This window comes from Vulpes vulpes, chromosome 10 (genome assembly GCF_048418805.1).
Source record: "Vulpes vulpes isolate BD-2025 chromosome 10, VulVul3, whole genome shotgun sequence".
In the NCBI taxonomy this organism is placed as follows: Eukaryota; Metazoa; Chordata; class Mammalia; order Carnivora; family Canidae; genus Vulpes; species Vulpes vulpes.
Window position 1 is genome coordinate 17,027,755 of NC_132789.1, and position 22,283 is coordinate 17,050,037.

At 37.8% G+C, this 22,283-nt stretch overlaps 1 protein-coding gene across 1 annotated transcript in view; it reads right to left on the reverse strand.

Annotated features, from left to right (window-relative positions):
- Positions 1 to 4,830: 4,830 nt before the first annotated feature.
- The window catches only part of LOC140594279 (small G protein signaling modulator 1-like), a 75,245-nt gene continuing 57,792 nt past the window's right edge, over positions 4,831 to 22,283 (reverse strand). Inside the window, exon 7 of the mRNA XM_072725188.1 lies at positions 4,831 to 10,270. The gene's annotated coding sequence lies outside the window, so the exon portion shown is untranslated. The remainder of the gene's footprint in view (positions 10,271 to 22,283) is intronic.

Here is a 22,283-nt window from a genome sequence, read left to right on the forward strand (position 1 = left end):
GATTTTGATGGAATCTTGTCTCACATTTAGGTCTTTCATCCATTTTGAATTTATCTTTGTGTGTGGTGAAAGGGAGTGGTCTAGTTTCATTCTTCTGCATGTGGATGTCCAATTTTCCCAGCACCATTTATTGAAGAGACTGTCTTTCTTCCAATGGATAGTCTTTCCTCCTTTATCGAATATTAGATGACCATAAAGTTCAGGGTCCACTTCTGGGTTCTCTGTTCTGTTCCATTGATCTATGTGTCTGTTTTTGTGCCAGTACCACACTGTCTTGATGACCACAGCTTTGTAGTACAACCTGAAATCTGGCATTGTTATGTCCCCAGCTATGGTTTTCTTTTTTAAAATTCCCCTGGCTATTCGGGGTCTTTTCTGATTCCACACAAATCTTAAAATAATTTGTTCTAACTCTCTGAAGAAAGTCCAGGGTATTTTGATAGGGATTGCATTAAACGCGTAAATTGCCCTGGGTAACATTGACATTTTCACAATATTAGTTCTGCCAATCCATGAGCATGGAATATTTTTCCATCTCTTTGTGTCTTCCTCAATTTCTTTCAGAAGTGTTCTATCGTTTTTAGGGTATAGATCCTTTACCTCTTTGGTTAGGTTTATTCCTAGGTATCTTATGCTTTTGGGTGCAATTGTAAATGGGATTGACGCGTTAATTTCTCTTTCTTCAGTCTCATTGTTAGTGTATAGAAATGCCATTGATTTCTGGGCATTGATTTTGTATCCTGCCACGCTACCAAATTGCTGTATGAGTTCTAGCAATCTTGGGGTGGAGGCTTTTGGGTTTTCTTTTTTTTTTATTTTTTTTTTATTTTTATTCATTTATGATAGTCACAGAGAGAGAAAGAGAGGGAGGCAGAGACACAGGCAGAGGGAGAAGCAGGCTCCATGCACCGGGAGCCTGATGTGGGATTCGATCCTGGGTCTCCAGGATCACGCCCTGGGCCAAAGGCAGGCGCCAAACCGCTGCGCCACCCAGGGATCCCGCTTTTGGGTTTTCTATGTAGAGTATCATGTCATTGGCGAAGAGGGAGAGTTTGACTTCTTCTTTGCCAATTTGAAAGCCTTTAATGTCTTTTTGTTGTCTGATTGCTGAGGCGAGGACTTCCAGTACTATGTTGAATAGCAGTGGTGAGAGTGGACATCCCTGTCTTGTTCCTGATCTTAGGGAAAAGGCTCCCAATGCTTCCCCATTGAGAATGATATTTGCTGTGGGCTTTTCGTAGATGGCGCTTAAGATGTCGAGGAATGTTCCCCTATCCCTACACTCTGAAGAGTTTTGATCAGGAATGGATGCTGTATTTTGTCAAATGCTTTCTCTGCATCTAATGAGAGGATCATATGGTTCTTGGTTTTTCTCTTGCTGATATGATGAATCACATCGATTGTTTTACAAGTGTTGAACCAGCCTTGTGCGGGACAGCTTCTCATTCTTGTTTTCCGTGGCCTCGATAGACAGTTTTGAAGGGATGTGTTGGTCAGCTATTTTGTTTTTTTTTTTTTATTATTTTTTTATTTATCTATGATAGTCACACCCAGAGAGAGAGAGAGGCAGAGACAGGCAGAGGGAGAAGCAGGCTCCATGCACCGGGAGCCCGACGTGGGATTCGATCCCGGGTCTCCAGGATCGCGCCCTGGGCCAAAGGCAGGCGCCAAACCGCTGCGCCACCCAGGGATCCCATGGTCAGCTACTTTGTTGCAGGAGCCTCAATTTGGGTGTGTCTGATATTTCTGTCATGAGTAGGCTGGGAATATGGAATTTTGGAAAGACTACCACAGTGGTGAAGTGCTTCTGTGCCTTTCCATCCCATCTCAGTTGGGGGTGCATGAGATTCACACAGCATTACTGCTGACTTTCATCACTGACTTTTGTCACTCAGTTAAAGTTGTGTGTGCCAGTCTGCTGCCCCAAGTCACTGTTTCCCTCTCTACACTCTGTTGTTTAGAAGTGTGCTCTAAATCTACCCCACCTTTGGGGTAGGGGGTGGGGAGGATTTTCCTTCACCTCCTGAAGTGAGGAGTCTATTATTAGGAATACTTTTATTTTTTCTTTTTTAAGATTTTATTTATTCATTCATGAGAGATACAGAAACATATGCAGAGGGAGAAGCCAGTTCCCCGTGGGGAGCCTGATGCAGAACTCAATCCCAGGACCCCAGCATCATGACCTGAGCCAAAGGCAGTTATTCAACCACTGAGCCAGGTGCCCCTATCTGGAATTCTATTAAAGCAAAATTAGCCTTTTCTCCCCTATTTGTTCATTTGTTTATATCAATATAAACTTGTGTATATTTATTTCATATTTTGGTTATAGTCCAATGCCGTATTATTAAGAAATCTTTTTGAGTGACAAAAAAAATGAATTAAAGTATCTCCACAATGCTCTGAGGTTGGTACCATTATTATGTCCACTTTACAGGTGAGGAAACTGAATCTTAATGTCAAAATGGCACAGGCCAGATTTGAATCTGTCTGGGTCAGGCAAAAATTGCTCCAGGTTGCTTGCAGGAATTGTCTGCTGGATAACACACACTTTCCTCTCTCTAGACTTCAGAGGATCCAAACACATCCAGGCCTCCCCTTCTCAATTACCTTCTTCCCTATCCCTTACCCCAATTTGCTCTATTAATTAATTTGTACTTTTATAAAGTTTCTCTTGCCAGAATGTTGAGCAAAAATCACGTCTACCATTTCCACACAGCAGTTATTTCTATCTTCTAAGTTCCCTCCCTGTCTTAACTCCTTGGCATCCATTGTTTTATATTCTATTAGCTCATATGGGCAGAGGACTTGGCAGTTTGTAAAATGCTTTCACACATCATCTGATCCTTGTGATGTCCTTATGAGGTAAGCATCACAACCAATGTGTTTCCCATTCTCTATGGGAGATAGTTGAGGTCAATGAGCCTGAGAAACTTGCCCAGGACCTACTGCTGGGAAGTGGTAAACCCTATAAGGCAGAAGGAACACCATGTAGAATGACTCAAAGGCAAAAACCAGTATGGGACATTTGAGCCAGTGCCCACTGTTCATTATGGAGTATTAATGTGTAACACATTGGTGCCTATTCATATTATTTATTCTTTTTGATTCATTCTTGGTAGGTTTTATGCTTCTAGAAATGTATTCATTTCTTCTAGGTTATCCAATTTGGTGGCATATAATTGTATATGGCAGTTATTTTCTGATCACATGCATTCCTGTAGTGTCAGTTGTAATGGCTCCTTTAGTTTCTAATTTTATTTATTGAAATCTTTTTGTCTCGTTTAGTGTAGCTAAAGGTTTGAGAGTTTCATCTTTCAAAAATACACGTACATTTTAAAGATTTGTTTTGAGAGAGAAAGAGAGAGAGCACACAGGTGGGAAGAGAGAGAATCTCAAGCAGGCTCTGCACTCATGACCTTGAGATCATGACCTGAGCTGAAACCAAGAGTCAAAGGCTTAACTGACTATACTACCCAGGTGCCCTGATATATATATGTTTATTTATGTATGTAATATGTATGTCCAATGTGGGACTCAAACTCATGACCCCAAGATTAATAGTCATATGCTTTACTGATGGAGCCAGCCAGACACGCCTGTTTTATCTTTTTGAAAAACCAGCTCTTAGTTTCATTGATTGATCATTTTTTATTGTTCTTCTAGTCTCTATTTCTTTTATTTCCAGTAAATACCAGTGCATACCTTACTAGGTATGAATCTTTTTCAGCTTTGTCCAAAGGTTTGACATTACCCGTCCAATTAAGACAATGAGGATAATATATACTACTTAGATAAAACTCAGCGCATCACCTGCATGTTTTGCTATTCATTTTGCCCTCTCTATGACATTATACACACTTTTTACCCCATCATCAGATGCTATGTCCTTTAACCCACTGATTGCAACTTATTTTAAAGTAACTCTTAACTTCTCTCTGATAGATAGCTAAAGTTTTGATGGAGTGACAAGGAGTTGTAAAGCATAAAAAATTTTAGATACAAAATGGCCCTTTTGTATCTAAAGGATAACCTTAGACCCTATAAGCTCTCTTGAACTGTCTATTTCCTGTAGGCTTTGCCCACTACTTATTATTTTTCCAACACTAGCAAAATGACTATTTCATACAAATATTTAAGTGTTTTGTTGAATTAATGGACAATATAAAATGTGTATCGGGGGTCCCTGGGTGGTTCAGTGGTTTAGTGCCGCCTTCAGCCCAGGGCGTGATCCTGGAGACCCGGGATAGAGTCCCAAGTTGGGCTCCCTGCATGGAGCCTGCTTCTCCCTCTGCCTGTGTCTCTGCCTCTCTCTCTCTCTTGTGTCTCTCATGAATAAATGAATAAAATCTTTTAAAAAAGTGTATCTAGAACAGGGATAGGAGAAGAAAAGAGAGAAAAAGGCAAACATACTGGGGAAAGTTAGTTGAGAAAATGAATTCTACCAAATGGCTCATTTTTGTTAGGTACCAAGTTGAAAGTACATCCTCTTTCTTAATTCTTACTCTGCCTTGTCTTCACCTTCATCAAATGAAAACAAACAAACAAACAAACAAACAAATAACTAAAGTTGATCTATGTGAAGTTATACAATGCCTTAGGGTTTTTTAGAACATATAAGTATAATGAAATTGGAACCATTAATTGAATCACACAATAATTCTACAGAGAAGAGAAAAAAATGTATTGAAAAGAAGAAACTGGTTCATAAAATAAGATTAAAAAATACATCTTTTAAAAATAAGATTAAAAAATACATCTAATCTTTTAATAAGATTAAAAAAATACATTTGAGTTTCAAGTTTAAAAAAATGCCAACACCAAAGACTGGCATCGAGTGGTAACAGTGGCAGTTTATTAATAATCTGTCATGTAAAGCTGACACAGTATATGCTGAATTCTGCTCTGCTTTACAATGAAATCCCATCCATTTTATTACTACCAGAATTAAATATGTTCTATTGAAAGGCTTTAGTAAGCTTAAATATGATTTAAAGTTCTTTTTCCAATACATTTATTGCTTTCCTAACACCTTATTATCAAGAAGTCAGATCAACAAAAGTCTAATCTTGATTCTCCCACATATCCATGGTATACCAAACAGGGAGCAAGATAAAACACACATGTTTATAGGGGTTGATAGGTTTGCCTTTAGGCAAATGGAAAAGTCATAGCAACTAAATTACTTGTGTCTGACACGTTGGGAGCAGGGAGGAGACTGCTGGAAATAATATGGGGTAAGTATTAAATAATAAAGGGTAAGTATTAAAAGTTACACCTGTAGAATTCACAGATGGATAATTTATTTAATCAGAATTAGGTGTGAGCTATCCAGATAGGAAGAATCTATTTAAAGGTGTAAAAAGGTGATTGTCCATATTCAGACTAAAGGATTTGGAGGAGGTATTTTATTAGTAAACATCAATGAACCAGATTTTCATAAATGGTAATTGAAGTTAAATTCCATTTTTTCTACGTATTGTTCAGTTTGGCTATGCAGGATTATATCACCACCAGTTACCTAACATATTTTACATGACCTCTGTTAGTGTCAGGCTTCCAAAAGTGTGCTATGAGGATCTGAGGGAAGACAGGCTAAAAAGCATATGAGCCAATCCAATTAGTAGAAAGGTTAAGAGTCATTACACAGTAAAACAACTGGAACAGAGTTCAGGATTTGGCATAGCGATCAGTAAAGAAATAAGTAAAACTCTGTACTATAAATATGTTGAGTTAGAATACTAGTTTTCATCCATCAGATAGTTAAGAGTATTCTTATTACTGAATAGTAAGACCATAATCTCAGATACACTTGTCTTTATTCCATGATTAAAACGTTTTTCAAATGAAACTTGAGAATTTGTGTCTATTTCCAAAATCTCAGAATAGAAATATAAATACAAAAGCTCTGCAAGATTTCCAACTTTAATCTCTTTCATTGAAAATATTAATCATCAAGTAGCAATATTCTAACACCTACTACTAGATAAGAGTGCAGAGAGGAGGATGTGGGGAAAGAGGATACCAGGAAGTAAGTATACTACCCAAGATAAAATTTTGCCATGGATAATAGAAATGAAAAGGGGTGTATGTGAGTGTATGTGTGTGTATTTCTCATTTATTGGAGAAAGCATTATATAACGGTACTTGTTAATAAATTTCTACAAAGAAGAGGTTTACAAGTTCAAAAGAAGAATAGAAGAGAAGTAGAACAGCAGAAGCCTCAGTTTTCCCCATTCTAAATTCAGACAATTGGAAGTGACAATTTTTAAAGTTTCATAATTCTCAGATAGACAATTCCAAGTGAATTTCCATAAACCATAATTGACTCATGATCATTGGCTAAGTAGCTCAACATGTAATTCACCATGTGAATATAAATGGAAACTTTGGTCAAAATAAAAGTGTCTTAAAAAAATAAATAAAAGTATTTTTTGTATAAAATATTCAGAATATCAAGGTGAGCACTTCCTAAGGAGCTGGATTTGTTGGCATTATGTGTGCAAAGTGTTAAAGAGAAAGTACATAACACTGGATTTAGGAAAACCTCTGGGAGCATGACATAATGCACATAATGACTGTACTGTAGCCATCAGCTTCCAGGTGGTGAAGGGTTGTAGTGTGCTGTGGTAAGTGGTATGTTGTGGTAGGTGGCATGTTGTGGTACGTGTGTGTACACATGCACACAATGGGTCACACGAACAATTACATTCTTTTTCTTTTTTCTTGTCTATTTTCGCCCCCCCCCACCCCCCGTTTCTTATTCCTGACCATACTATGGGCACTTGCCTTTTTGGAAGCTAACAAAAACTCGTTAGCTTCTCCCTGAGCTATTGCTTAAATAATTTCTTTTTTCCCCGTCTCACTCACTCCTTAAGCTTCATTTGGTATAGTGAAGACAGCATAAGCTTTGGAGGCTATCATGCTGGTAACATATGGAAAAGTTATGATTATCTGAGAATCACAGACTTTTAACTATGTACAATACGAGAGTCCCCTTTTCCTCCTTCACGTTTTAAATTCCTTGTTTCCTTCCCATTGTGCTTACATATAAAAATATACTTTGTTCTTCATTCTGCTCCAAAACAATTTCCCAAACGGTATTCTAAACACAAATCTGTGTCAGAATCCTCTTGGGACGCTTGATGAAAATTTCACTTCCGAGGTTTTACTCTAGATCTTACCAAATCAGACACCTTGGATGGTATGGGTACCTGGAAATGTGTGCTTTCATAAGCTTGCTTTGGGAAATGTGCACATGGAAGTTGCATACAACTGATCTAAACCATTATGCTTACGCAGTGGTTTAACAGTCTTGTATTAGGTTCTAGAAACTATTTTCTGAGAAAATCTTAATCATAGCTGGCAGGCTGCCTTCTAAATTTAACATAAGAAAAACTAAAAGTGGGAAATGGAATTAATTGCCCTACGCAACAGTTCAACCTGGACGGAGATGATTGTGGGAGCACTGCACTCACTTGAATAACTCACCAGAAACCTGTGGCTGACTCTTCCTTTTGTGATTTTTGATCGTCATTCTGGATTCCTTGTATTACATGTTACTAAATACTAATAAATGTATTGCTTATTCATCTTTTCTTTCCCTCCTATATCCTAATTTTAGAAGAAAAATATCGTAATATAGTACAGAAATCATAAAGGACAGGGTTTATGGGTAAGAAGACAATTTTGTCACTCTTCTCTGAAAATTTGAGCATTTAAATGACAATGTGACAATATAATAAATATTTTTATTTCTTTAAATTTGTAAAAGAGTTTCCTGAATATTTCTCACTGCTTGTTTTTTATAGATGAAATAAACTGCTTCATATAGTAGAAGTAAGACAGCATGACATGTGGTTTGTCATTTCAAACCACAAATTCAATTATTGGTGTATGAAAACACATGGGTATGTTGAGTATAGTTCCATAGGATAACTTTTAAAAATTATATCAGAATATTGTGTGTGTCTTCAGTTACATGATTATTTTCTCTAGGAAGATCATAGGGCTTCAAATGAATGAGTGAAACACACTTGGCTAGCAATATTTTAAAATCATTTTTGTTTCAGTTAAAGTCACTGATGCTGACTATGAAAAAAAGAAGTATTACATTTTGACTGTCCAGTTTCCCCTTCTCAGAAACTATGTACAATCAAGGCCATTTTGTATGTGTTTCCTTTGCTATCTTCCCATCTCCATTGGCTTTTCCTGGGAGTTTAAGTGGCTGTCACCCCCCAGCACTGTGCAACACCTCTCTAGGGGCCAGGAATATCCTGGCTTTTCTCATACAACAAAAGGAAATCCTTTGAGGTCTAAAACATTAAGTTTTCCTAAAGTAACTAGAAAAAAAGATAAGAGAGCCCTAACCAGAAGCAGTTGGGTTTATGGAATACAGAACCCTAATTATCAGCTACTACAGACTGGCTAGGCTGTCCCCCCATATGTCATATCGTACTTTCTCCCATCTCTTTTAAGGGAGGAGAAGTTCCACATGTAACTAGCTATCTTTGAAGAAAACAGATGATGTTTTATCCATGTGCAGGATAAAAGAAATCTTTCTTCTTTCTGGAGGGTCAGTGATATATTGTCAAAAGTCTCAGATGTTTCAGCATTTACTCAGAAGTCTCTTTTATTTTTATGTAGAGTAAACAAAACATCATCCTAAAATTCCAGAACTCAAAAAAACTTAGAAATCAGATTATTCCACTATCACATATTATAAATGATAAAATGAAGACCAGAAGGCTATACTTCTAGAAAATCTTACTAGATGGAAACATTCCCCTTATCTGCCTTCACTACTAGCAAACCTCGTATTCTCTCTTTAAGATCTAGTTCAAATTTTCTATCTGTGAGGTAGGACACTTTCATTGACTCCCACAGGCACTTATTATTACCCTGGCCTCTCCTATAACATTTGTTTCATATCCTTCTAATACGATCTATCATCTCTGGTACACCTCTCTGGCTGTGAAACCTTGAGCGAGTTTCATATCTTAATCTCAATTTTACTGCAATAAGCAACAGTCCCTCTCTCGGGGATACTATAAGGATTAAAATAAATAATCATTGTAAAGGATTTAGCACATTTCCTGGTACATCATGCATGCTCAACAAATCTTAGTGTTGTCAGGCTAATTTACGTATCCACATGTCCTTCCCTTTCACTAATTGGGGAGTTCCAAAATGAGCTCTTATTTGGTCAGTAGCCCAGTGACTGGCACTGGGTGGTGCACACTTTACCCTCAAGAAGTCTGCATTGAACATGTTAAAGAATGAATCTTTGTTTTGTTTTGTTTTGTTTTGCTTTTTTTGTTTGTTTTTTTGAAGAATGAATATTCTTACATGCCTGGTCCCTCATAAAATCCTTTCTCTGTCATATATCCTTCAGAATAGGCACAATGCCATTTAATCCCTTAATCAAAATTATTTCCAAAAGTTTAAAATAAAACATAGAATAAGCCAGTGCTTTGGTTATGTGTGTCCTTAGCAAAGTCAGGATTTTCTGTTTTACTTGAGAAATTTCATACCAAGTATAATTAATGTGTCCTTCTATGATTTCTCAAGAAGAAAATGTAGTCCCACCCAAATATATTGGATTTTATCCTTAATTTATATTCAACCTTTTCCTGATGCTGTGATTTGACCTGAAAGTATTGAAGTTATATCTCTATTTCATGCGTGGGCAAATGCTCTAGCCATAGTATTCAAAACAATTTTGCATGGCAAACTTTTTCTAGAACATTTTACCTGTCATGCTTGAAATTTACATTAGAAGAATAATTGACTTCCTTACTTAATGATATCTTTAAGGAACTATGAAAATTCATGAATAAAATTCTATTTTAGAATAATTTGAAGTAAAGAATCTTACTTTAATGATTCAGTTAATAGATAAACGCATACTTAAATATAATAAAACATGCTGTTATAATTATCAATTTTGAAAATAATCTATGATGTGAAAAAAATCAATATTCACAAGGATAAACATGTTTACTCTGTTACAGACTTACTGTAAAATTATGATGCCGTAGGAAACCCATCTCTATCACAGACTTCTATCTGGGTAGTCATACAGATCCTATGAACACAGGAACCCAATGCTATTAATAAGAGACAGATTAGAGGGATCCCTGGGTGGCGCAGCGGTTTAGCGCCTGCCTTTGGCCCAGCGCGCGATCCTGGAGACTGGGGATTGAGTCCCACGTCGGGCTCCCGGTGCATGGAGCCTGCTTGTGTCTCTGCCTCTCTCTCTGTCTCTGTGTGACTATCATAAATAAATAAAAATTAAAAAAAAAAAGAGAGACACGTTAGAACCTCTTCAGGTTAGAAACAAACTTCACAAAGATTTTTGTTTGAATTAGGTATTAGTTGATTATAAATGTTATCACTTATAACAGAGGAAACTCAACTTCTTGGCTTCAGAGACTTATCAAAATAAAAAGCCCCCCTTAGCTAAAAATTTTCATATAATACTTTCAGGGATAGTCTACCTTAGGTAAATGCATTTTACAGATTTTAGAGCAGGGGCAAAAAAGCTCATTTTAAAGATCTACACTCAAAAAAGAAAATTAGCATTGCCCCTAAATTATAGATGCTCCTAGCTTGTGATTTTTCATTGATTCAGATATTATGAAATGGCGTTTTCAAGTTGGCAGAAAGGGTAACGGGAAGGTGGATCTCATTTATGCTGCTTCAAAATATTTAGAGCATTCGTAATTTCTCTCCCCCCCCTTTCTCTCTCTCTCACAAACACACACACACACACACACACAATTATCTCCTATAAGTATAAATATCCAGCACAATAGAAGTATCAACAGAATAATAATTACCGTATCTTTTAAAGTTGCTATATATTTTGGAATAATAATAGGTTTTCCTCAGTCTCCTCAGACTTTCACCATCCTCCAACTTGTTCCATTCATTTTACAATAGTGCAGATTATTGTCCGTTCCAGAGTACTTAGCAAGAATGTTAGGAAACCAGAAGAATTTCTAAGTCAAATTCTTAATGATAACATTGTGGTTTCTTTTAACACTTTACTTATGAGCTAAATGCTCGTGGTCTTACTCTAAGCACACAATGGAGACTTATTGATTTAACTTAAAAATAGATTGACCTCTTTGAATACAGCAAAAGAAATAAAGCACCTCTTACTCTTAAGTTTATTTTGAGATAACAAGGTATTCATAATGACATTATCTTTCTTTGTAGCCCACCAGATTGGAATAAGATGACGTAGTTGAAATGAATTCATATTCTGGAATGCATTCTATTAAATATAGTATATTTGAATTTTGTAATAATTATACATTGAAATAAACTCACTAATCAGTGAATGATTATAACAAGTAACAATACATTTCAAATAAGCATGCTTAGCTTATTTATTTGACTCTGAAATCAAAATTTCGAGACAGACTTCCTTGATTTATGATGGGGTTATATCCTGATTAACCCATCATAAATTAAAAATGTCGTAAGTTGAAACGCACTTGTACACCTAACCTACTGACCACTATAGCTTAGTTTTAGCCCAACTTAAATGTGCCCAGACCACTTACGTTAGTCTATAGTTGGATAAAATCCTTTAATAATGTTGATTGTCTCATGTAATTTATTGAATACTGTACTGAAAGTGAAAGAGATTGGCCATGCGGCATAAGAATGGTTGTCAGTGTGTCAGTTGTTTACTCTTGTGATGGCATTACGGGCCAGGAGCTGTGGCTCACTGCTACTCCCTGGCATTGGGGGAGAGGACTGTGCTACATACTATCAGCCTGGGGAAAGATTCAAATTCAAAATCTGAAGTATGGTTTTTATTCAATGTGTATAGCGTTCACACGATTGCAAGTAGGGTATCATATGCGTATAATGAATTCTGAGATAATTAGGGTTTTAATATTACCATATTCTTCTGTTGCAGACATAAATTATGGTTATTATGGGTAAAAAAAAAGGAGATCTTTGAATGAGAAGCCATTTGATTAAATTCCAAGTTTTTCTGTATTTATTAATCATGACTAATCTGATATGCTGTTCTCAAGATTATAACTAGGGATATGCTGGACAAAAATGGAGTGGGATGGTCTGAAGTAAATGCAAACAATTCTTATGGGCAAAATTTCAGATAGAATGTGTGAGAATACACGTCAGTTTATGATAGTGCAGATAGATATAAGTTATGATATAATTATGCTATTAAATAAATGAAATGAGGCATCAGGGACGACATGCTACAAACACAACTGCAAGGCAATCAGCTGTCCCACCTTCACAAACAGATTTGAGGAATGACAGGAAATTTTTGATTGCCGATGTTTTCAACCTTGCCAAAAAAGGAAGATACAAATGTATAGAAACTTCCTTGCAAGTTAATGAGGAAAAATGGTCCATTTTCATTTCTCTTCTATCAGATTCTCTCGTTTTGAGATGTGGTTTTCTAGAGACGATGATGGTAATGACAGAAGTTTATAGAGCTCTTTCAATTTTCACTTATTCTAGTAAATTCCTCCTTCTATATTGTTCTTACTTGTGCTTATGTTCAACTGCGAAAGGTCATGTGAAGGTTAGAAATTCTTTGCTCAATAAAATAAACTTTTCCTATTTTTCCCCAATTGTTTATTTAAGAATACCAGCCATTGCTACTCCTTTCCATTTGTCACTGCCCTGATCACACTGTAGACTCATTTTATAATCCCAAATACTGTTGAAGTCTGTTGTATAAAAATAGATTTAATCTCAACCCCGTAGAATGCAGAGGTCTCAATGGTTACCATATGTCTTTGCAGTGTCAATTCATACATATATTTACACATATCAACCTAGAACAATTAGCTACAATTGGGTTGCTAGATCATTGGCTTGAATGAATCCCTGGAATGTCTAGTATTTAATCTTTCTTCCCCACTTCTAATTTGGTTTTTATCTAAAGTAATAACTCCAAATCCATACTCTGAGTAGAAGAAAGTAAAACAATACATTCTCAATCCCAAAAGCAGTTATTGATTCTTTTTTAAAAAATATTTTATTTAGGGGATCCCTGGGTGGATCAGCGGTTTGGCACCTGCCTTTGGCCAGGGCGCGATCCTGGAGTCCCGGGATCGAGTCCCGCGTCGGGCGCCCGGCATGGAACCTGCTTCTCCCTCTGCCTGTGTCTCTGCCTCTCTCTCTCTCTGTTTTTCATAAATAAATAAATAAAATGTTTTTTAAAAGATTTATTTATTTATTTATTTATTCAACTACTGAGCCACCCACGCATCCTGAGTTATTGATTCTTTTACTAGCGCCTGTCTCCCAATTTCATCTTGACCAACTCAGTTGTGAATGTTTTTGCTATATAATCAATTGCTCTAATCTAGGACTCATGTTTGTTGTCTCTTTTTCTCTCACCCTCTACATTCAATCAGTTATTAAGTCCTTTTGATTCTGCCTCCAATAGATTGCAAATCCATGTCAGTGGTCCCATCCTGGTCTAGGACATCATATCTTTCTCTCTTGGAAATCTTCAAGTGTCTCCTCCTAAATGCTCTTTCCACTTCTAGTCTTACTTCCCACTAATTCATTCTCCATAAAGCACTTATCTTAAAACATAAATGCAATTACCACACACTTTTGCTTAAAAGCATCCAGTGGCTTCCAATGGCATTTACAATGAAATCCAATACACTTGTTATGGACTACAAAGCTTACTTCATTTCAAGCCCCTCTCCTTTTTACGTACTATGCTCCTGCTACACTAACATTCTTTTATTTCTTTGGACATTCCAAGCTCCTCCTTAATTCAGAATCTAGAAGTCCCATTATACTGTCTTTCTATCTCCATTTCTTCATGTAGTGAGCTCATCTTTCATGAGTTTACTTTCATGAGTAAAGTTATTAATTATCAATTTCTGTATTCATTATTCTACATTTGAGAATATTTTCCTTCATGACATTTATCAAAGGTGAGATTTATTTTGCACGTTTAATTCTTTTTCCCCCATTAAACTGTGAAATAAGTAAGATAAAAACTTTGTCAGCTCTGCCATTGTGAGATAAGTTAGACATTTTCTCAGCACAGAGTGAATTCTTCCTAAATTTGTTAATGGAAAGAAGGAAAGAGAGAGAAAAGAAAGGATGGAGAGAGAGATGGTTGGAAAAGGAATGTGTTTGAGAAACAAATGTTTGATTTAGCAAAAGAAACCCGGTAATCTGTCTAGCTCACATACAATTGTTTTTCTAGATAGCAAAAATTTACAGGGTATCTGCTACTGCCAGATGTTGTGCCAGGAACTAGAAAATATTTCTGTTTTTCATAGGGGAACTCTAACGTTACTTTAGGAGTTCAGTGAAATAAATATACCATTGAATAGGTCAACAGAAATAAAAGAAAAAATAGACTATTTCGTGTGTCCAATCATTTTATCCTGAAGTTCATTCTTCATTTATGTACCAAAGATTTTTTGTTATATATTTTTTCAGACTTTATCTCTTTTTGGTCTTTTTAAAGGGTGTTCGTGCTCTCAGATTATAATTTTATTGTATTATTCAATCTTTTAATTTTGAGTTCAGACTATGCATAATAAAACAATGTACATGTGTATAATTCTTTAGTTTATACCACTTTCCTTCATGTAGCATGTTAATTACACGTCTTTGAACTCTTTTGCCCCCAAGCGCTGAAATCTCTGTGAAAATCAAGTCAAGTGCCAGTATTTAACTGGCATCAATTACTTGTATCTGTGATATGTCTCTACCGCATTGTTCCCTTTAACTATCATTTACCTTCAGGGATGGCTTCATAAATCAAATCCTGAAGTATTTGTGTAAACCATGCTGTATTTCACAGGTAAACATTAATAAACTTGTTATTTAACTATTTGAAATGGCTAGTGGAGGATCAAACCTATCAATGCTACATACAGTCTTTGTACCAATCATCAAGATACCTTTCTGGTTTCACCACTGCTCCCCCTGCTCTAATTACCCCACATAGATCAGTAACTTAGTAAAAGTAAAAATCACCTAATTAGCTTTTAATTAGCACACACTCCATATTTCATCATCTTTGGCTATCTAAAATAGACAAGCAGATCTAAAAGAAGAAAAAAAAAGCTCTTTTTTTAAAAAAAAAAACAGATACAAACACCACACTCTCCAAATATATGAAAGTAAATAAAATACAATTTTTAGCCTTAAGGATTTTAACCAATAAGCCCTATATTTTTCTCATCAGATTTTTCACTATTATAAAGATTTTTAAATGATTGCTAATTATTAAAAACAACCTATTATATATATGGTTTCTTTCATACTTTCATTGCTTAGGAGTTACTCCAAAGTTAATGATGGCTTGTATTATGGACCCAGAGATTTTTTTTTTAAATGGTCAAAATTGGGTACGTGAATATGAAATTATCGAACTTTCCATTTTAAGTGATTATCCAATTATGTCTCATTACGTTTCTTAAGTATTTCAACTATTCTGGAGACAGTTGAAGGTATTTAAATCAAGATGAATACTTCTTCACATGCAATTCAAACCATGCACAATAGAACAAAACAGTCTGTGGCAAGCATATACACATTTGCATAATTGACTCCGAATCTTAAGGAAGACTTAATACTGATTTTTACACTATTATTCCTATCAAGCACAAAACAGGTATGCGATGAACTTCCGTGTCATGGAAAACTTTATACATATACATGTCTATACATAAATCTCAAGGCAAATAAAATCTCAATGTAGTACATAATATTCTGTAGTTAATCCTTTAAACTATATTTATCATGGCTGTTATGTGTTTATGCAATTTATGAAACGTGATATTTTGGAGACAACTAAGTACATTTTATTAATTTTATTTGAATGCTAAGACTAAATTCTGAGTTTTTTTTAATGATTCTGTAGATTATTTATTTTGCAGGCTTCACTTAATATATGCTGGAAATAAATTATCATAGTACATTAAGAGTTAAAGTCAAATTTTGATCTTTATGTTGCTGAATGTTCATTTCAAAATTGTAACTGATGGAGGGGAGGGGCAAGAAGGCGGAAGAGTAGGGTCCCCAAATCACCTGTCCCCACCAAATTACCTAGATAACCTTCAAATCATCCTGAAAATCGACGAATTCGGCCTGAGATTTAAAGAGAGACCAGCTGAAACGCTACAGTGAGAAGAGTTCGCGCTTCCATCAAGGTAGGAAGACCGGGGGGAAAAAGAAATAAAGGAACAAAAGGCCTCCAAGGGGGAGGGGCCCCGCGAGGAGCTGGGCAGGAGAGCCCCGTCCTGGAGGAGCAGGAGCTGCACCAACCTTCCCGGGCGGAAAGGGGCTCGCAGGGAGTTAGAGCAGGACCCAGGAGGGCGGGGATGCCCTCGGGCTCCCTGGGACACTAACAGGCACCTGCGCCCCGGGAGAGTGCCCCGAGCTCCCTAAGACGGCAGCTCGCACAGCGGGACCCGGAGCAGCTCGGAGGGGCTCGGGCGGCGGCTCCGCGGAGGGGGCTGCGGGGCGGGAGCGAATCCAACAGCGCAGGCCCCGGAGCACAGGGCGCCGGGACACAGCCCAGGATCCGGCCTCCCCCGGGACAGGCAGAGACCCAGAGGGCCCAGGACAGCAAGGACGCTCCTGCCCAGAGCTGAGCAGATCAGCGGCCCCGCCCCGGAGCCTCCAGGCCCTGCAGACGGAGAGCCCCGGAGCTACTGCGGGGGCTGAATCCCGGTTCCCAGAGCTGCCGCCCCACTGTGGCTGTTCCTCCTGGGGCCTCACGGGGTAAACAGCCCCCACTGAGCCCTGCACCAGGCGGGGGGCAGAGCAGCTCCCCCAAGTGCTAACACTTGAGAATCAGCACAGCAGGCCCCTCCCCCAGAAGACCAGCAACACGGACCAGTTCCAGGGGAAGTCAAGGGACTTAAAGTGTACAGAATCAGAAGATACTCCCCCGAGTTTGTTTTTTTTTTTCTTTCTGATTTCTGATTGCTTCCCCCACCCCCCCCTTTTTTTCCACCTTTCTTTTTCTTTCTCTTTTTCTTCTCTTTTTTCCTTTTTTTCTTCTTTCTTTTTCTCTTTTCTTTCCTTCTCTCTCTCTCTTTTTCTCCTTTTCCCAATACAACTTGTTTTTGGCCACTCTGCACTGGGCAAAATGACTACAAGGAAAACCTCACCTCAAAAGAAAGAATCAGAAACAGTTCTCTCTCCCACAGAGTTACAAAATCTGGATTACAATTCAATGTCAGAAAGCCAATTCAGAAGCACTATTATACAGCTACTGGTGGCTCTAGAAAAAAGCATAAAGGACTCAAGAGACTTCATGACTGCAGAATTTAGATCCAATCAGGCAGAAATTAAAAATCAATTGAATGAGATGCAATCCAAGCTAGAAGTCCTAACGACGAGGCTTAACGAGGTGGAAGAACGAGTGAGTGACATAGAAGACAAGTTGATGGCAAAGAGGGAAACTGAGGAAAAAAGAGACAATTAAAAGACCATGAAGACAGATTAAGGGAAATAAACGACAGCCTGAGGAAGAAAAACCTACGTTGAATTGGGGTTCCCGAGGGCACTGAAAGGGCCAGAGGGCCAGAATATGTATTTGAACAAATCCTAGCTGAAAACTTTCCTAATCTGGGTAGGGAAACAGGCATTCAGATCCAGGAAATAGAGAGATCCCCCCCTAAAATCAATAAAAACCGTTCAACACCTCGACATTTAATAGTGAAGCTTGCAAATTACAAAGATAAAGAGAAGATCCTTAAAGCAGCAAGAGACAAAAAATCCCTGACTTTTATGGGGAGGAGTATGAGGGTAACAGCAGACCTCTCCACAGAGACCTGGCAGGCCAGAAAGGGCTGGCAGGATATATTCAGGGTCCTAAATGAGAAGAACATGCAACCAAGAATACTTTATCCAGCAAGGCTCTCATTCAAAATGGAAGGAGAGATAAAGAGCTTCCAAGACAGGCAGGAACTGAAAGAATATGTGACCTCCAAACCAGCTCTGCAAGAAATTTTAAGGGGGACTCTTAAAATTCCCCTTTAAGAAGAAGTCCAGTGGAACAATCCACAGAAACAAGGACTGAATAGATATCATGATGACACTAAACTCATATCTGTCAATAGTAACTCTGAACGTGAACGGGCTTAATGACCCCATCAAAAGGCGCATGGTTTCAGACTGGATAAAAAAGTAGGACCCATCTATTTGCTGTCTACAAGAGACTCATTTTAGACAGAAGGACACCTACAACCTGAAAATAAAAGGTTGGAGAACCATTTACCATTCAAATGGTCCTCAAAGGAAAGCAGGGGTAGCCATCCTTATATCAGATAAACTAAAATTTACCCCGAAGACTGTAGTGAGAGATGAAGAGGGACACTATATCATACTCAAAGGATCTATCCAACAAGAGGACTTAACAATCCTCAACATATATGCCCCGAATGTGGGAGCTGCCAAATATTTAAACCGATTAATAACCAAAGTGAAGAAATACTTAGATAATAATACACTTATACTTGGTGACTTCAATCTAGCTCTTTCTACCCTCGATAGGTCTTCTAAGCACAACATCTCCAAAGAAATGAGAGCTTTAAATGATACCCTGGACCAGATGGATTTCACACATATCTACAGAACTTTACATCCAAACTCAACTGAATACACATTCTTCTCAAGTGCACAAGGAACTTTCTCCAGAATAGGCCACATACTGGGTCACAAATCGGGTCTGAACCGATACCAAAAGACTGGGATCGTCCCCTGCATATTCTCAGACCATAATGCCTTGAAATTAGAACTAAATCACAACAAGAAGTTTGGAAGGACCTCAAACACGTGGAGGTTAAGGACCATCCTGCTAAAAGATGAAAGGGTCAACCAGGAAATTAAGGAAGAATTAAAAATATTCATGGAAACTAATGACAATAAAGATACAACCGTTCAAAATCTTTGGGATGCAGCAAAAGCAGTCCTGAGGGGGAAATACATTGCAATACAAGCATCCATTCAAAAACTGGAAAGAACTCAAATACAAAAGCGAACCTTGCACATAAAGGAGCTAGAGAAAAAACAGCAAATGGACCCTACGCCCAGCAGAAGAAGAGAGTTAATTAAAATTCGAGCAGAACTAAATGAAATCGAGACCAGAAGAACTGTGGAACAGATCAACAGAACCAGGAGTTGGTTCTTTGAAAGAATTAATAAGATAGATAAACCATTAGCCAGCCTTATTAAAAAGAAGAGAGAGAAGACTCAAATTAATACAATCATGAATGAGAAAGGAGAGATCACTACCAACATCAAGGAAATACAAACGATTTTAAAAACATATTATGAACAGCTCTACGCCAATCAATTAGGCAATCTAGAAGAAATGGACGCATTCCTAGAAAGCCACAAACTACCAAAACTGGAACAGGAAGAAATAGAAAACCTGAACAGGCCAATAACCAGGGAGGAAATTGAAGCAGTCATCAAAAACCGCCCAAGACACAAGAGTCCAGGGCCAGATGGCTTCCCAGGGGAATTCTATCAAACGTTTAAAGAAGAAATCATACCTATTCTACTAAAGCTGTTTGGAAAGATTGAAAGAGATGGAGTACTTCCAAATTCGTTCTATGAGGCCAGCATCAGCTTAATTCCAAAACCAGACAAAGACCCCACCAAAAAGGAGAATTACAGACCAATATCCCTGATGAACATGGATGCAAAAATTCTCAACAAGATACTAGCCAATAGGATCCAACAACACATTAAGAAAATTATTCACCATGACCAAGTAGGATTTATCCCCGGGACACAGGGCTGGTTCAACACTTGTAAAACAATCAATGTGATTCATCATATCAGCAAGAGAAAAACCAAGAACCATATGATCCTCTTATTAGATGCAGAGAAAGCATTTGACAAAATACAGCATCCATTCCTGATCAAAACTCTTCAGAGTGTAGGGATAGAGGGAACTAACCTCGACATCTTAAAAGCCTCTACGAAAAGCCCACAGCAAATATCATTCTCAATGGGGAAGCACTGGGAGCCTTTCCCCTAAGATCAGGAACAAGACAGGGATGTCCACTCTCACCACTGCTATTCAACATAGTATTGGAAGTCCTCGCCTCAGCAATCAGACAACAAAAAGACATTAAAGGCATTCAAATTGGCAAAGAAGAAGTCAAACTCTCCCTCTTCACCGATGACATGATACTCTACCTAGAAAACCCAAAAGCCTCCACCCCAAGATTGCTAGAACTCATACAGCAATTTGGTAGCATGGCAGGATACAAAATCAATGCCCAGAAATCAATGGCATTTCTATACACTAACAATGAGACTGAAGAGAGAGAAATTAAGGAGTCAATCCCATTTACAATTGCACCCAAAAGCATAAGATACCTAGGAATAAACCTAATCAAAGAGGTAAAGGATCTATACCCTAAAAACGATAGAACACTTCTGAAAGAAATTGAGGAAGACACAAAGAGATGGAAAAATATTCCATGCTCATGAATTGGCAGAATTAATATTGTGAAAATGTCAATGCTACCCAGGGTAATTTACACGTTTAATGCAATCCCTATCAAAATACCATGGACTTTCTTCAGAGAGTTAGAACAAATTATTTTAAGATTTGTGTGGAATCAGAAAAGACCCCGAATAGCCAGGGGAATTTTAAAAAAGAAAACCATAGCTGGGGGCATCACAATGCCAGATTTCAGGTTGTACTACAAAGCTGTGGTCATCAAGACAGTGTGGTAGTGGCACAAAAACAGACACATAGATCAATGGAACAGAATAGAGAACCCAGAAGTGGACCCCGAACTTTATGGTCAACTAATATTTGATAAAGGAGGAAAGACTATCCATTGGAAGAAAGACAGTCTCTTCAATAAATGGTGCTGGGAAAATTGGACATCCGCATGCAGAAGAATGAAACTAGACCACTCTCTTTCACCATACACAAAGATAAACTCAAAATGGATGAGAGATCTAAATGTGAGACAAGAGTCCATCAAAATCCTAGAGGAGAACACAGGCAACACCCTTTTTGAACTTGGCCACAGTAACTTCTTGCAAGATACATCCACAAAGGCAAAAGAAACAAAAGCAAAAATGAACTATTGGGACTTCATCAAGATAAGAAGCTTTTGCACAGAAGCTTTTGTATTTTTTGATACAGTCAACAAAACTAAAAGACAACCTACAGAATGGGAGAAGATATTTGCAAACGACCGCTCAAAGGGCTAGTTTCCAAAATCTATAAAGAACTTATTAAACTCAACACCAAAGAAACAAACAATCCAATCATGAAATGGGCAAAAGACATGAAGAGAAATCTCAGAGGAAGACATGGACATGGCCAACATACACATGAGAAAATGCTCTGCATCACTTGCCATCAGGGAAATACAAATCAAAACCACAATGAGATACCACCTCACACCAGTGAGAATGGGGAAAATTAACAAGGCAGGAAACCACAAATGTTGGAGAGGATGCGGACAAAGGGGAACCCTCTTACACTGTTGGTGGGAATGTGAACTGGTGCAGCCACTCTGGAAAACTGTGTGGAGGTTCCTCAAAGAGTTAAAAATAGACCTTCCCTACGACCCAGCAATTGCACTGTTGGGGATTTACCCCAAAGATTCAGATCCAATGAAACGCCGGGACACCTGCACCCCGATGTTTCTAGCAGCAATGTCCACAATAGCCAAACTGTGGAAGGAGCCTCGGTGTCCATTGGAAGATGAATGGATAAAGTAGATGTGGTTTATGTATACAATGGGATATTACTCAGCCATAAGAAACGACAAATACGCACCATTTGCTTCAACGTGGATGGAACTGGAGGGTATTATGCTGAGTGAAGTAAGTCAATCGGAGAAGGACAAACAGTGTATGTTCTCATTCATTTGGGGAATATAAATAATAGTGAAAGGGAATATAAGGGAAGGGAGAAGAAATGTGTGGGAAATATCAGAAAGGGAGACAGAACATAAAGACTCCTAACTCTGGGAAATGAACTAGGGTTGGTGGAGGGGGAGGAGGGCGGGGGGTGGGGGTGAATGGGTGACGGGCACTGAGGGGGACACTTGACGGGATAAGCACTGGGTGTTATTCTGTATGTTGGTAAATTGAACACCAGTAAAAAATAAATTTATTAAAAAAAAGAAATATAAAAGACAATCTGCCCTCAATTTAAAATGTCTTTCAGAAGTACAAATTATATGTATGATTTTATTTACAAATCACACAAGTAAGTATATAAACTTTATCATTAATAAAATTGGGGTCTC